Here is a 14,030-nt window from a genome sequence, read left to right as displayed (position 1 = left end):
CATAAACACCCTCCTCCGTGAACGGCGCAGAATCTACTCCATTTTCTCATGTAACTTTGCCAGACAATCTCGGTCCTTCTCCAGGATTTTCTTCTGTGAACACAGAACAGAAGTATTTGTTTAGCACATTTGCTTTCTCCTCATCACTCTCCACATATTTGTTCCCAGCATCTTTTAGCCTAGCAATTCCATTTTTTATCTTCCTCCTTTCACTAATATATCTGAAAAAATTTTTATCTCCCTGTTTTACAATTTTAGCCATTTGTTCTTCCGCCTGTGCCTTCGCCAAACGTATCTCTCTATTGGCTTCTTTCAGTTTCACCCTGTAGTCCTTTCTGCTCTCCTCTTCTTGGGTTTTTTTATATTTCATGAACGCCAACTCTTTCGCCTTTATTTTCTCAGCCACTAGGTTGGAGAACCATATCGGCTTCCTTTTTCTCTTGTTTTTATTGATTTTCTTCACATAAAGGTCCGTAGCCATTTTTATCGCTCCTTTCAGCTTAGTCCACTGTCTTTCCACTTCTCTTATGTCCTCCCATCCTAACAGCTCTTTCTTCAGGTACTCTCCCATTGCATTAAAGTCCGTACGTTTGAAATCTAGGACTTTAAGTATCGTGCGGCCGCTCTCCACTTTAGCCGTTATATCAAACCAAACCGTTTGATGATCGCTACTACCCAGGTGAGCACCCACTCGAACATTAGAGATACTCTCTCCATTTGTGAGGACCAGATCCAATATCGCTTTTTCCCTTGTGGGTTCCGTCACCATTTGTCTGAGCAGAGCCTCTTGAAAGGCATCCACAATCTCCCTACTTCTTTCCGATTCCGCAGACGGAACATTCCAGTCCACATCCGGCAGGTTGAAATCTCCCAACAGCAGAACCTCCTCTTTCCTTCCAAACTTTTGGATATCCACAATCAGATCCTTATCAATTTGCTGCGATTGAGTCGGAGGTCTGTAGACTACACCCACGTAGATAGAAGTTCCATCTTCTCTTTTCAGAGCAATCCATATCGCTTCTTCCTCTCCCCAGGTCCCTTGCATTTCGGTCGCTTGGATATTGATCTTTACATAGAGAGCTACTTCTCCACCTTTATGACCATCTCTGTCCTTCCTAAAAAGATTGTTTCCCGGTATGTTTGCATCCCATCCATGTGATTCACTGAACCATGTCTCTGTGATAGCAACAATATCTAGATCTGCCTCTAATATCAGGGCTTGCAGATCATGAACTTTGTTGCTTAGACTGCGAGCATTTGTGGTCATCGCTTTCCAGCTATTTTTCAGCGATAATCTCCTTTTTCGTATGGATTTTTGTGTCGTTTCACTTTCCGTTGCAATACTAAGAAATGAGTTGCTGATATTGCTTATGTTGCAGCCTTTACTACTATCACATCTTTTCTTTTGCCGGGGGTGGTCTCTATAATTGTCCTTCGTACATACACCACCCCCACCTTCTAGTTTAAATGCCTAGAAAAATATTGTCTAAATTTCTCTGCAAGGTTTCTTTTTCCTGCTGTAGTAATATGTAGCCCATCAGTGCAATATAGCTTCTTGTCCTTCCATGTATTTCCCCATCCTCCTATGTACCTGAAGCCTTCTTGATGACACCAGGCTCTGAGCCATCTATTAAAGTCCTCTGTGTTTTTCACTCTTTGCTCTCCCTTTCCATATGCAGGCAGTATTTCAGAAAAAGCTAAAGTCTTTACAAAAGGTTTCACGCCCTCACCAAGCTCCCGAAAAGCTTTCTGTGCTGCAAGTGTGGAGTTGTTGACCAGGTCATTTGTTCCCAGATGGATAACAACATCAATGTTAAAATCCTTAGTTTCTTCCTTAATTATAGTCAGTATTTGCCTGGAACTCCTGGTAGCTGAGGATCCTGGAAGACATTTCACTATTTTGGTCTCCTCGCCCTGTGTTCCAAGGTTAATGCCTCTGATGATGGAATCCCCCAACAGTAATAGTTTTCTGTTTTTGGCTTTTTTATTTGTATTTAGGGTGCGCTTGTTCTCTTGAGTTACCTTCTCTTGAGTTACCTTCATTGGTTCCAGTCCCACCTCCCTTCTGTTTTCCTGAGTATCGCAGTGCACTAGTGGAGTGAAGGAATTCTGTAGAGGATTGGAAAATTGCAAATGTCACACCCATCTTCAAGAAGGGTTCAAGGGGGGACCCGGGGAACTACAGGCCGGTGAGCTTGACCTCGGTCCCGGGAAAAATGATGTAAGCACTGATTAAGGACAGTATCTGTGAACACATAGAAAACAATGGACAGCTAAAGTCGAGCCAGCACGGCTTCTGCAAGGGTAGGTCATGTACTTCTTTGAGGGGGTAAACAGACAGGTGGATAAAGGGGAATCCATTGACATCATTTACCTTGACTTTCAAAAAGCCTTTGACAAGGTACCGCACGAAAGACTGCTTAAAAAACTGTGGAGACACGGGGTGCAAGGGGAGGTCCACCGATGAATCAAAAACTGGCTGGCAGACAGAAAACAAAGGGTTGGAGTGAAGGGCCATTACTCAGACTGGCATGGGGTCACGAGCGGAGTTCCGCAGGGGTCGGTGCTGGGACCGCTCCTGTTCAATATATTTATTAATGACCTGGAGGCGGGAACAAATTGCGAAGTTATTAAATTTGCGGATGACACCAAACTCTACCGCAGGGTTGAAACCATGGAAGACTGCGAAGATCTGCAAAGGGACCTAATGACGCTAGAAGAATGGGCCAAAAAATTGGCAAATGAACTTTAATGTAGGGAAATGCAAGGTCATGCATGTAGGGAAAAAGAATCCGATGTTCAGCTACAAAATGGGAGGAACACTGCTAGGGGTAAGTAACCTTGAAAGAGACCTGGGAGTGATGGTGGACACGTCTTTGAAGGCGTCGGCACAGTGCGCCACAGCCTCAAGAAAAGCAAACAAAATGTTGGGTATCATTAAGAAGGGTATCACGACCAGGACAAAGGAGGTCATCCTGCCACTGTATCGTGCAATGGTGCGACCGCATCTGGAGTACTGTGTCCAGTATTGGTCGCCGTACCTCAAAAAGGACATGGCGGTACTTGAGGGAGTCCAGAGAAGAGCAACTAAACTGATAAGAGGTATGGAAAACCTCTCATACACTGACAGACTGAAAAAGCTGGGGCTGTTCTCCCTGGAAAAGCGGAGACTTAGAGGAGACATGATAGAAACCTTCAAGATCCTGAAGGGTATAGAAAAAGTAGACAGGGACAGATTTTTCAGATTATGGGGAACCACAAGTACAAGGGGGCACTCGGAAAAATTAAAAGGAGACAGGTTTAAAACAAATGCCAGAAAGTTCTTTTTCACCCAGAGGGTGGTGGACACATGGAACGCGCTTCCGGAGGCTGTGATAGGCCGGAGCACGTTACAAGGCTTCAAAGAAGGTTTGGATAGGTTCCTAGAGGATAAAGGAATTGAGGGGTACAGATAAGAGTAGCGGTAGGTTATAGGGATAGTCTGGGACCATTGCTCAGGCAATGGGCCTGATGGGCCGCCGCGGGAGCGGACCGCTGGGCGAGATGGACCTCTGGTCTGCCTCAGCGGAGGCAACTTCTTATGTTCTTAATATTAGTGAAGGTGGATGTTTCTGTGTTACATGTCGCAGTCTTCCTGAGCCTACTGTGACCCATTTATTCCTAGGCTGTTTTATTCTTTGAGGTAGAGGTGGTAAGTTGGTATGATTTTGTGGAGTGATGGAAGCTGCTTTAATTGTATTCAATTCCTGTTTAAGTTTGCCGAGCTCCTCCTTAATACTGGCAAGTTGAAGACAGATGGGGCAAGCCTTAAGCCTCCAAATAGTATGTCTTGGAATTAAAGCACCACAGTGATTGCATAGAATAAAGGTCATCTTGATTGGTTGTGAAGTGACTTGATTTGAGTAGTCCTGATTATATGGGTCTCTATATATGAATAGTGGTCCCTGGGGTTGGTGGGACTATAAGTCTTACCCTTATTCCTATGAAGGGAAAGGGAAAGGGAAAGAGGAAATAAGATTTAACAGAGGAAAGAGAAGGGTTTATTTTTTTGTGCTTTTTTTTTTTAAAGTAAGAAATAGGAATGAGAAGAGAAATTAAGCAGATATAATGCTGAAAACCAGTGAAAAGAGCAGAATATGAAATGCTGAGTAACTTAGCTTTTAGAAGTTCACAGGGCAGCCTTGTTCACAGCAATGTCCCAAAGATAATGCAATTAACCTTAGAAGTAAAACAGAGCCCCTCCCTTCTCCACCTAATCAGCAGAAAACAATGGCTGAATACTAGTAAGACAGAAATATAGGCTCTATACCATCTAAAACACAGTATTTTAAACAAAAATGCAGGTTCTATCAGTGCTACCCTAAAACACAGGATTTATAACAGGATTTTCCCTACTTTAGTCACCCTGAGCCATAGGCACCAGGCTTTAATTAGAGTTAACAAAGTCTTACCCTTTTTCCTATGAAGAGGAAGAGGAAATAAGATTTAACAGAGGAAAGAGAAGGGTTTATTTTTTTGTGCTTTTTTTTTTTTTTTTTTTTAGTAAGAAATAGGAATGAGAAGAGAAATTAAGCAGATATAATGCTGAAAACCAGTGAAAAGAGCAGAATATGAAATGCTGAGTAACTTAGCTTTTTAGAAGTTCCCAGGGCAGCCTTGTTCACAGCAATGTCATCGAAGGAATACTAGATATGTCCACATTGTTTCACAACTTATTCAAATTCCTCTGTGTCCAGTTCAATACTTGCTGTATGAAAACCTCCACAAACTGTCCACATTGCGGATGAAGATGTAATTCCCCACAATCACTTGCTCAATAGTATCACTTGCACAAGAGAGATTTGCATATAATGGAGGGGACAGGTATGCAAATCTGCCCCATGCATATTCATTAGTGCTATCCTGAAAACCTGACTGGCTGGCGATTCCCCAGGATAGGGTTGGGAAACATTGCTCTAGGGCAGGGGTAGGCAATTCCGGTCCTCGAGAGCCAGAGCCAGGTCAGGTTTTCAGGATATCCACAATGAATATGTATGAGATGGATTTGCATGCACTGCCTCCTTGAGATGCAAATCTATCTCATGCATATTTATTGTGGATATCCTGAAAACCTGACCTGGCTCTCGAGGACTGGAAATGCCAACCCCTGCTCTAGGGTAGCATTCTCAGGGAGGCTCTCTATTCCACATGCAGGACCCAAGAGGCAAGCCGAGCTCTGTAATCTTGATGCATGGATGAGATGATGATTCAAGAAAGAAGGATTTAGATTTGTTAGAGACTGGGGAACATTCCAGGCAAGGGGAAACCTATTCGGAAAAGAAGGGCTGCCCAAGTCCGGTCCTCGAGATCTACTGGCAGACCAGGTTTTCTGGATATCTGCAATGAACATGCATGAGAGAGATTTGCATACCAAGAAGGCAGTGCAGGCAAATCTCTCTCATGCATATTCATTGTGGATATCCAGAAAACCTGGCCTGCCAGTAGATCTCGAGGACCGGAGTTGGGCAGCCCTGCTGTATTCTGATACAGAGGTCGGTTTATCAAATAGCAGCCCCGCCCTGCACTCTGGGTAGATGTGAAGCATGTCTAGTGTAGGGGTTATGTAACACATCATTAATGAATCTCTGGTATTGAGTAATGGAAATTAGTTGTGCAAAGCTACCTCCGTATAGTACAATGATTATTTTGGAAGCTTCGTTTCATGTCCTCTAGGTCTACAACATCCTCTTCTTTGGAAAATATAAAATTGTTTGTTTGCTTGTTTATTTATTTTATTCCATAGGCTTGGAATAAAATAAAGAGGAAAAGGAGGAGAACTGGGAAAAAGTATGAGGAGAAATATAGAGGAAAGAAAGTAAAGGAGGCATTAACAGGGGAAAGTTGAGGGAAAAGAGCCCAAAAGATGCTAGTGAGCTGTAGGACAGGCAAAGGTGAAAAGATTAGTTTTCAAAACCAGTTTGAATTTAGAGTAGGAGAGTTCAAGATGAAGATGGGTGCAAAGAGCATTCCAGAGCTGAAAGCAGCAGTGCGAGCTGTAGAAATGTGGATAACAGAGAGAGGGAGTAAGAAGGGTTGGCAGGAAGTGGAACAGCGAAGTGAGAACGCTGAAACGTAGGGAGTAAATAGTCTGTGCAGATTGGAGTTGAGCTTTGAAAAAGAAGGTTAAAAGTTTCGACGGGATGTGGGCGGAGAGGGGCAACCAGTGTTCTAGATGGAGGGTAGTAATATGGTTAAAATCTTTGGAGTTTTGGAGAAGGTAGATGGCAGTAGACTGGATTAATTTCAACTTTTCAGTGCGTTCCATGTATCCACTACCCTCTGGGTGAAAAAGAACTTTCTGGCGTTTGTTCTAAACCTTTCCCCTTTCAATTTCTCTGAGTGCCCCCTTGTACTTATGGGGAACCACAAGTACAAGGGGGCACTCAGAGAAATTGAAAGGGGAAAGGTTTAGAACAAACGCCAGAAAGTTCTTTTTCACCCAGAGGGTAGTGGATACATGGAACGCGCTACCGGAGGATGTGATAAGCAGGAGCACGCTACAGGGCTTCAAAGAAGGTTTGGATAGGTACCTGGAGGACAAAGGGATTGAGGGGTACAGATAGGAGTAGAGGTAGGTTATAGGGATAGGATTAGAGGTAAGCTATAAAATTAGTCGGGGACCACTGTTCAGGCAATAAGCCTGATGGGCCGCCGCGGGAGCGGACCACTGGGCAAGATGGACCTCTGATCTGTCTCAGCGGAGGCAACTTCTTATGTTCTTAAAAACAAGCCGTGTTAGGGCTTTAACACGTGGAATAGCCCGCGCTAGACCTTAACACCAGCATTGAGCTGGCGTTAGTTCTAGAAGCATAACGCGTGGTAATTTCCTGCGTGCGCTAAAAACGCTAGTGCACCTTAGTAAAAGGAGCCCTAAATGTCAGTATTATATCTCCTTTGTCCCTTTTACCCCCCTCTACAAAGCTGCGCTAGCGGCTGCCGCGTGGCAACAACCCCGAAGCCCATTAACCCCCTCTTTTACAAAGGTGCGCCATGCTTTTTACCGCACGCTAAATTTTATCCCGCGCTAAATACATGCTAAACACTAACATGTTATCCTATGGATGCATTAGCAGTTAGCACCCGCATTGATTCAGTGCGCGCTAAATCCGCGCTCTATACACACTAAAATGCTTAGCGCACCTTTGTGAAAGAGGGCCTACATCTCTATGGGCTTCGGGGCTGTTAACACGGCTTTGTAGAAGAGGGGGTTAGTCTCTAGGTTATATATATTTAAGTCTTCAAACATCTGGCAATCTTTCCAGCATTCTTTAAGTATTGATAGAAACATAGAAAATGACGGCAGAAAAGGGCCATGGCCCATCAAGTCTGCCCACTCTAATGACCCACCCCCCTAATTTCTTCCATGAAGAGATCCTACTTGCTGATCCCATTTAAAAAAAAAATCTGACACGCTGCTGGCCTCAATTACCTGCAGTGGAAGATCATTCCAATGATCAACCACCCTTTCGGTGAAGAAATACTTCCTGGTGTCGCTATGAAATTTCCCACCCCTGATTTTCAACGGATGCCCTCTTGTTGCCGTGGGTCCTTTAAGAAAAAAGATATCTTCTTCTACCTCGATATGGCCCGTGACATATTTGAACATCTCAATTATGTCTCCCCTCTCTCTCTGCGTTCCTCGAGTGAGTATAGCTGCAACTTACCCAGCCGTTCCTCATATGGGAGATCTTTGAGTCTTGAGAACATCCTGGTGGCCATTCGCTGAACCGACTCAACTCTCATTGAATGTAGGACTTGTAATTCTGACTAACCCCTGCTGCTTTCTTACCAAATTCAGGCTACATTAACAAACTTGGTGTTGGTTTAAAATCATGGTCAATCAACAAGAGAAAGGGGGGGGAGGGGATCCACAAAATCAGAAGCACAAGAAAAACAGTGGATAGATACAGGAAAAACAAAGAACCAACACACATAAAAATAAAAAAAATATCTTTACTAAGAATAAATAATAATAACAATAAAAACTGTATCAAATCCCCCTTGTATGGCACAAAAGCAGTATGGGCAAAGAGAACCTGACATGGTCCATGTTTCGGCACTATGTCTTCCTCAGGAGTCCATATACTTGAGATCCATGTACAGAATACAGGACAAATCTTAGGCAAAATTTAGTGGGATATAAATGCATTACCAAACAGCATGCACAGATCGCGTTGTCCAACTGCAGTAAGGGATAACCCCCGTCCCCCCCAGACATCCAAAAAGTGAATTAATAAATATAAAACGAGTCCTGGACATCAGCCATGAAACATGACTTGCCAAGTTTGCAAGAAATTCTACAGGCAATATTTTCACAAGAGTATCAAGTCCAGCATAGGTTCACTTTCGTTGAAAGGTTGGCTGGTTAGACCAATGCCTACTGCCGCCTACAATTGGGACGCCGTTTATAGAATTTGGCCCTTAGTGCTCCAGCCCATGGTAGAAACCTCTACCATAGCTTAGTAAAGGCCTATATGAGGGTCCCATTAAAGTATGTGCTTTCTTGTCAGCCTGTGTGATCGCTAGGTATCCTGGAGATAGGTGCCGGTATATTATGGAAACGTCAATCGCTCCTCCTAAACTTACTTGCTCCACTTCATCACTGACGCTGAAACCGTGGATTGAAGACAAAGTTTTATTTTATTTTTCTTTCCAGCTTATGATTTATCTTTAATCTTATCTATTGTTTTGCCTTTTGTCTTTGTTTTGTTCTATTTCTATCATTTAAATTTCTCCAGAATTCTACTGTTCAACGGCTCCCCCTTCTGCTTCTATTCCTTTATCTCCTCTCTTCTACCTTCCAAAGTATTTAGATCAATGCTGTCTTGTTAAAATGTTTATTTTATTTTTCCTCTAACTCTACTTTTCACTTCTCTATTACCCTCCAGGTACTTTAGTTAGATTGTGAGCCTTCGGGACAGTAAGGGAATTTTTCAAGTACCTTTCTTATTTCTAATCTTAATGTATATTTTCTGTAAACCGCTTAGAACCTAACGGATGTAGCGGTATATAAGAAATAAATTACATTACATTACATTACATTATGTCAAGTTTTACTTGGACTAATTTATCAGCATCTTACTCAGATTCCTAAAGATGCCTAAGTGAACTATGCCTATTCTCCACCCCTTACCATGCCTAATTTTCAGGTAGGCATCATTAGGCAACAGAGGGCGCTTCCACTTAGGCATTGCTAAGTGTCGCTAGGTAGGTGCTGCATGGAATTCGGCACCTAACTTTTGATTTAAATTTTTTAAAATCAATTATTTAATTAACTGCAATGGTGTGGTCAAGTACCACGTCATTTAAGCTAATTGATTGAATTTAGGTTAGGCATGGATTTTAGTTAGGTTTCACAAGGTGGCCTCAATTACTGTTATGCTTCCTGTTAGCTTGATTTATTTGGACCTAAGAGATTGATATTGCGGTGTTTGGTCTTTTTTGTGTACCATTATATGAAGTGTCATTCTCCAAACAACAGAATGCATCGACAGTTTGACTCCTAAGGAAGGCGCTAACCTCCTCTTTTATTAAGTTGCGTTATGCTTTTTAGCACGCGATAAATATTAGCGCACGCTAAACACATGCTAAACGCTAACACGTGCATGTTATCCTATGGATGCGTTAGTGGTTAGCGCACCTATTGATTTAGCGCGCACTAAAACGCTTAGCGCACCTTAGCTAAAGAAGGTCTAAGGTGCCGAAACACAGGCTGTGTTGAGTCCGATGTCTGTTTTAGCGCAATAAAGTCCCCGTTGAAGCATCTCTTTCATTTCTACTTTTGTGGATTGAGTGTAATATTTCGTAGAGGTGTTTCTCCATTTTTTTTTTTTTTTGGGGGGGGGTGTCAAGTACCAAGCCATTTAAGCTAATTCACTGAATTTAGGTTAGGCATGGATTTTAGTTAGGTTTCACTAGGTGGCCTCAATTACGGTGCCTAACTAAGGCGCTGTTTATAGAATTAGGTCCTTAGTGGCAGATTCTGCAAATGATCTTCTGAAAAAACATCGCTGATCCCATGTCAATCATGCTATGGTTCACAAAAAATTGCACCCTCCAAAATACAGGACAAAAAAGTCACCTTTCTTTACAAAAAGGGAGAAAAGACCTCAGTGTCTAATAGGGGCTCTTTAAGCTTCCCATATAGACAGGCTAGTTTTAAACAGAATTTAATCCTAGCAGACACATCCTTGGTCAGAAAAACTCCCAATTAGTGCGTGAACCTCTATTCTAATTTTCTTATAGTTTTATGTATTTTCTTATAGTTTTATATATTTTTTTACTTTTCTTCAAACAATAATTGTCAAAAATAGAAGTCACTTATCTGAGTACTTTGATATTCAGGTGTAGTCCTGGAGTAAAGCAAGCAGGAAAAACTGCTCTTTGGAAAAAAGCTATCAGTCAAAACATTCTTCCAAAATATCCAACAGGGGCCCCTGTTTCGCAACAAAATGCTTCGTCAGGGATTTGCTGTAAAACATGAAAGACACATTGTAGAAAGTTTTCAAAAAACTTGAGAAAACAAGCAGAAAAAGGATAGCTATACCCACAGCGATCACACACCCGCTTCCACTCCTGTCATAAAAATGGCCCCTCAGCGTTCTCACTAAATAGGCACCTCCCAGCGTCACCACGTCAAAATGTGATGACATCATCTTTATGCAAAAAACGTGGTGACATCATATTACTGCAATTCTTATTGTTCTCATTGCAGACTATCAAAACCAGGCTTTCCAATCCACCCCACTATTCAAACCCATAGGGGTAAAAGTTTGCAAAGAAAATATCCAGCGTTGTTCCCTTTTCAATAAAACTTGTTTAAAATCACCACCCCGGCTAATACCAAAGGTAGGCATTGGAAGTATAGGCTAAGGGCTCTGTAGGCCTACATTTCCGGCACCTAGCTTTGATGAGAATCACATCTATAGAGAAGCCTAATGGCGCCTAAGGTTATTTCCAACGTAAACCACACCTAGTTTAAACTTATGTGCCATTAGGCATCTCTGTAGATGTAATTAAGGCAACCTTTCTTAAAAATTGGTTTCAAATGATGCAAGTACTGTACAATGATGCAATTACTTTTTTTTTTTTCAAATTGTCTTTATTAGCAACTGCAAAGGGGCATACAACCAGGAGCAAAGTAATCATAAAACATAGCAGGCAGAAAAACAGCACTGGAAAACTATGACAGCAAAGGTTGCACAGTACAAGAATTAAAACAAGGCCCCCTTTTATCAAGCCGAGTTAGCGTTTTTATCGCCAGCCGCTGCAGTAAAAGCTCCGACACTCATAGGAATTCTATGAGCATCAGAACTTTTACCACAGTGGCTGGCGATGAAACAACAACAACTATTGCACCTTGATAAAAGGGTCCTAAGTTAGGCAGTGGAAGAGCACTCACTCAGCTGCCCCTCACTATCTCTCTTCACTTATCTCCCCCTATGCCCCCCCTTCCCTTGAGCTCCACTCAGCTGGCAAGTCCCTCCTATCTGTGCCCTTCTTTTCTCCTGCCAGCTCCAGACTCTGTCCCCTCTACCTTGCTGCGTCTTATGCTTGGAGCAAGCTGTCTGAATCGCTACAGTGGGCTCTGTCTCTGGCAGTGTTCAAGACTCAATTAAAAGCCCACCTCTTTGAGAGTGCTTTTGACTCCGTACTTCTCTCACCTTGGGTTCTGCATCCCCAACCCTATATGTCTTACAATACAATAATACAACTTCTTATATCCAGCAATTTTCAACAGGGAATCATTGCGGCTTGCAGAATGACGGTTCCATGTGTGGTACAGCATTGTTGAGAAGCAAGATTAATAAGTTTCAAGTTTTTATTGATATTTGATTAATCGCTTATTCAATTTGCTAAGCGATGCACAATCATATAAAAGAGAAACTAAGTTACACAAAAAAACTAACGAAGTAACATGAATCTTATAATTAAAACAAACATGAATCGGGGAGGAAAAGAGGGAAAAGTTACAATTCTTTCTTAGAGGGAATAAACAAAAAAGGATAAAACAAAAGGGAAGGGAGAGAGTTAAAAGCTTAAAACATTACATCATGTCTAAAATGAAAATATTAAAAGCGTCTTTAAAAAGATAAGTTTTTTAAGATTTTTTAAAAGAAATTAAGTCCTTTTCGTCTTTAATATATTAGGGTAACGAGTTCCACAATTGAGGACCCATTACGGAAAACATATCGTGTCTTCTGGTGCCTACTATTTTCAGAGATGGGATAGCTAAGAGATTCTGAGTGGAGGGCAGTCTGTGAGAAGAAGAGGGCTAGGACGGAATATAGTCTACCGGGGGGAAAAGATATGTTTTTAGGTTTTTCCTGAACAGGCACTATCGTCGCAGGTAGGCTGGTAGACTGTTCCAGATATGTGGTCCTAGGAACTCGTAAATGCAGTTCAACATCCTATTCCACCATACTCCTTGAAAGAATGGGAATGGTATTTTAAACTGCTGAGTTAAAGAAAGCATGTGGGACTGGAATGCTAGCTACTAGTCTGCTGGAGTTTTCTCCAAAGATGGGCTTGTGAATCATACAGGCTAACTTATAGTGAATTCTTTTTTTTTTTCCACAGGTATCCAGTGTAGTTTGTGTAGCAGTGGGCTGGCCCTCTCAAAGCGGTGTGATTGGAAGATCCGCCTTGCTGCTGAATTTTGCAGCACTTGCAGGCATTTGATTTCTTTCTCTGTGGCACCATAGTATAGGGAGTTACGGTAGTCTAGATGGAGCACTCATGTAATAATGGGAAAAGGTCGTTGTTACAGTGCATGAGAAAGAGCTGCATAAAGGCTTGGTGAGGACACTTTTACCGTAGTGTAGCAAGATTACTCCTTTATTAGGTCTTGTTAAGTTTTACATGCAAAATACTATTTATAAAATTATCTCTGAGCAGGACACAACGAAGAAAGAAGAAGACATTTTTACTAGTATTAATCTGTCATCAAACGATCGTGTATCATTTTGAAAGACTAGGGCCCTCTTTTACTAAAGTGCGTTAATTGAGTTAGCGCATGCTAAACGCTAACGCGTGCAAGGTTAGTCTATGGGCGCATTAGCATTTAGCGCAGGCTAACTCAATTAGCGCGTGCTAATCGGTTAGCGCACCTTAGTGAAACAGGGGGTAGGTTTTAAGGAAATGTGTCTTGCAATTATGCTTCTAAATCCCAGATCTGGCTTATTAAACATTCATAGACGGGGTGGCGAATTTCCCTTTTTTTTTTTTTCTGTTTAATAAGTTGTTTTTTTTTTTTAAGTGCAGTACAAAAATTAAAACAGCAATGAAGAGATAAAGTTATAAAAATGTTCCTCTTCTTTAATCATACTGATTGGTAAGTGTGGGCTATGGTTAAATTCAGTTTTGTCTTCTTCAACCATTGCCTCCTTTTAATTTATTACACTGCTTGGCTTCTTTTGAACGTTTGGCTTCTTTTGCTCTGTTTCTGGTATGACTTCCTATTGTCACCCAGACTCGGTGGCCTCGGCATCTGCTTTGATGATGTTTCTGTGCAAAGGATTTTGTTTAGGTTCAGATAAGTAAAACTGTATCATCTCCTTAGGGCAGACCATATCTGTAAATTCTAACACTAGAAAAGCATAATCTTATCCAATATCAAAGCATGTGTTGAGCTCGGTGAGTATTTTCTGTCTCGGCAGGCGACTCTGTCCACACATTCCTATGGTTTTGAACTTTATGTGAACTTTTCTATGGACCACACAGAGTTTTAATGAAACTCTGTTATCTTTCATTCTTTAATACATTCAAAGAACACAGTAATGGGGGAGGGGGGGGGAAGGATTCAATAAATGGCTCTTAAAACTAAGCACTAGGACAAAACTATACCATGTGCTATTCTCTGTCAACTCCAGACTATGTTTCATCGCTCTTGTTGCACCATACATAAGAACATAAGAATAGCCTTACTGGGTCAAACCAATGGTCCATAAAGCCCAGTAGCCCGTTCTCGCGGTGGTCACTAATACCTGGCC

This window comes from Geotrypetes seraphini, chromosome 3 (assembly GCF_902459505.1).
Source record: "Geotrypetes seraphini chromosome 3, aGeoSer1.1, whole genome shotgun sequence".
In the NCBI taxonomy this organism is placed as follows: Eukaryota; Metazoa; Chordata; class Amphibia; order Gymnophiona; family Dermophiidae; genus Geotrypetes; species Geotrypetes seraphini.
The sequence above is the reverse complement of the archived record's forward strand: the minus strand, read 5'-3'. Positions refer to the sequence as shown.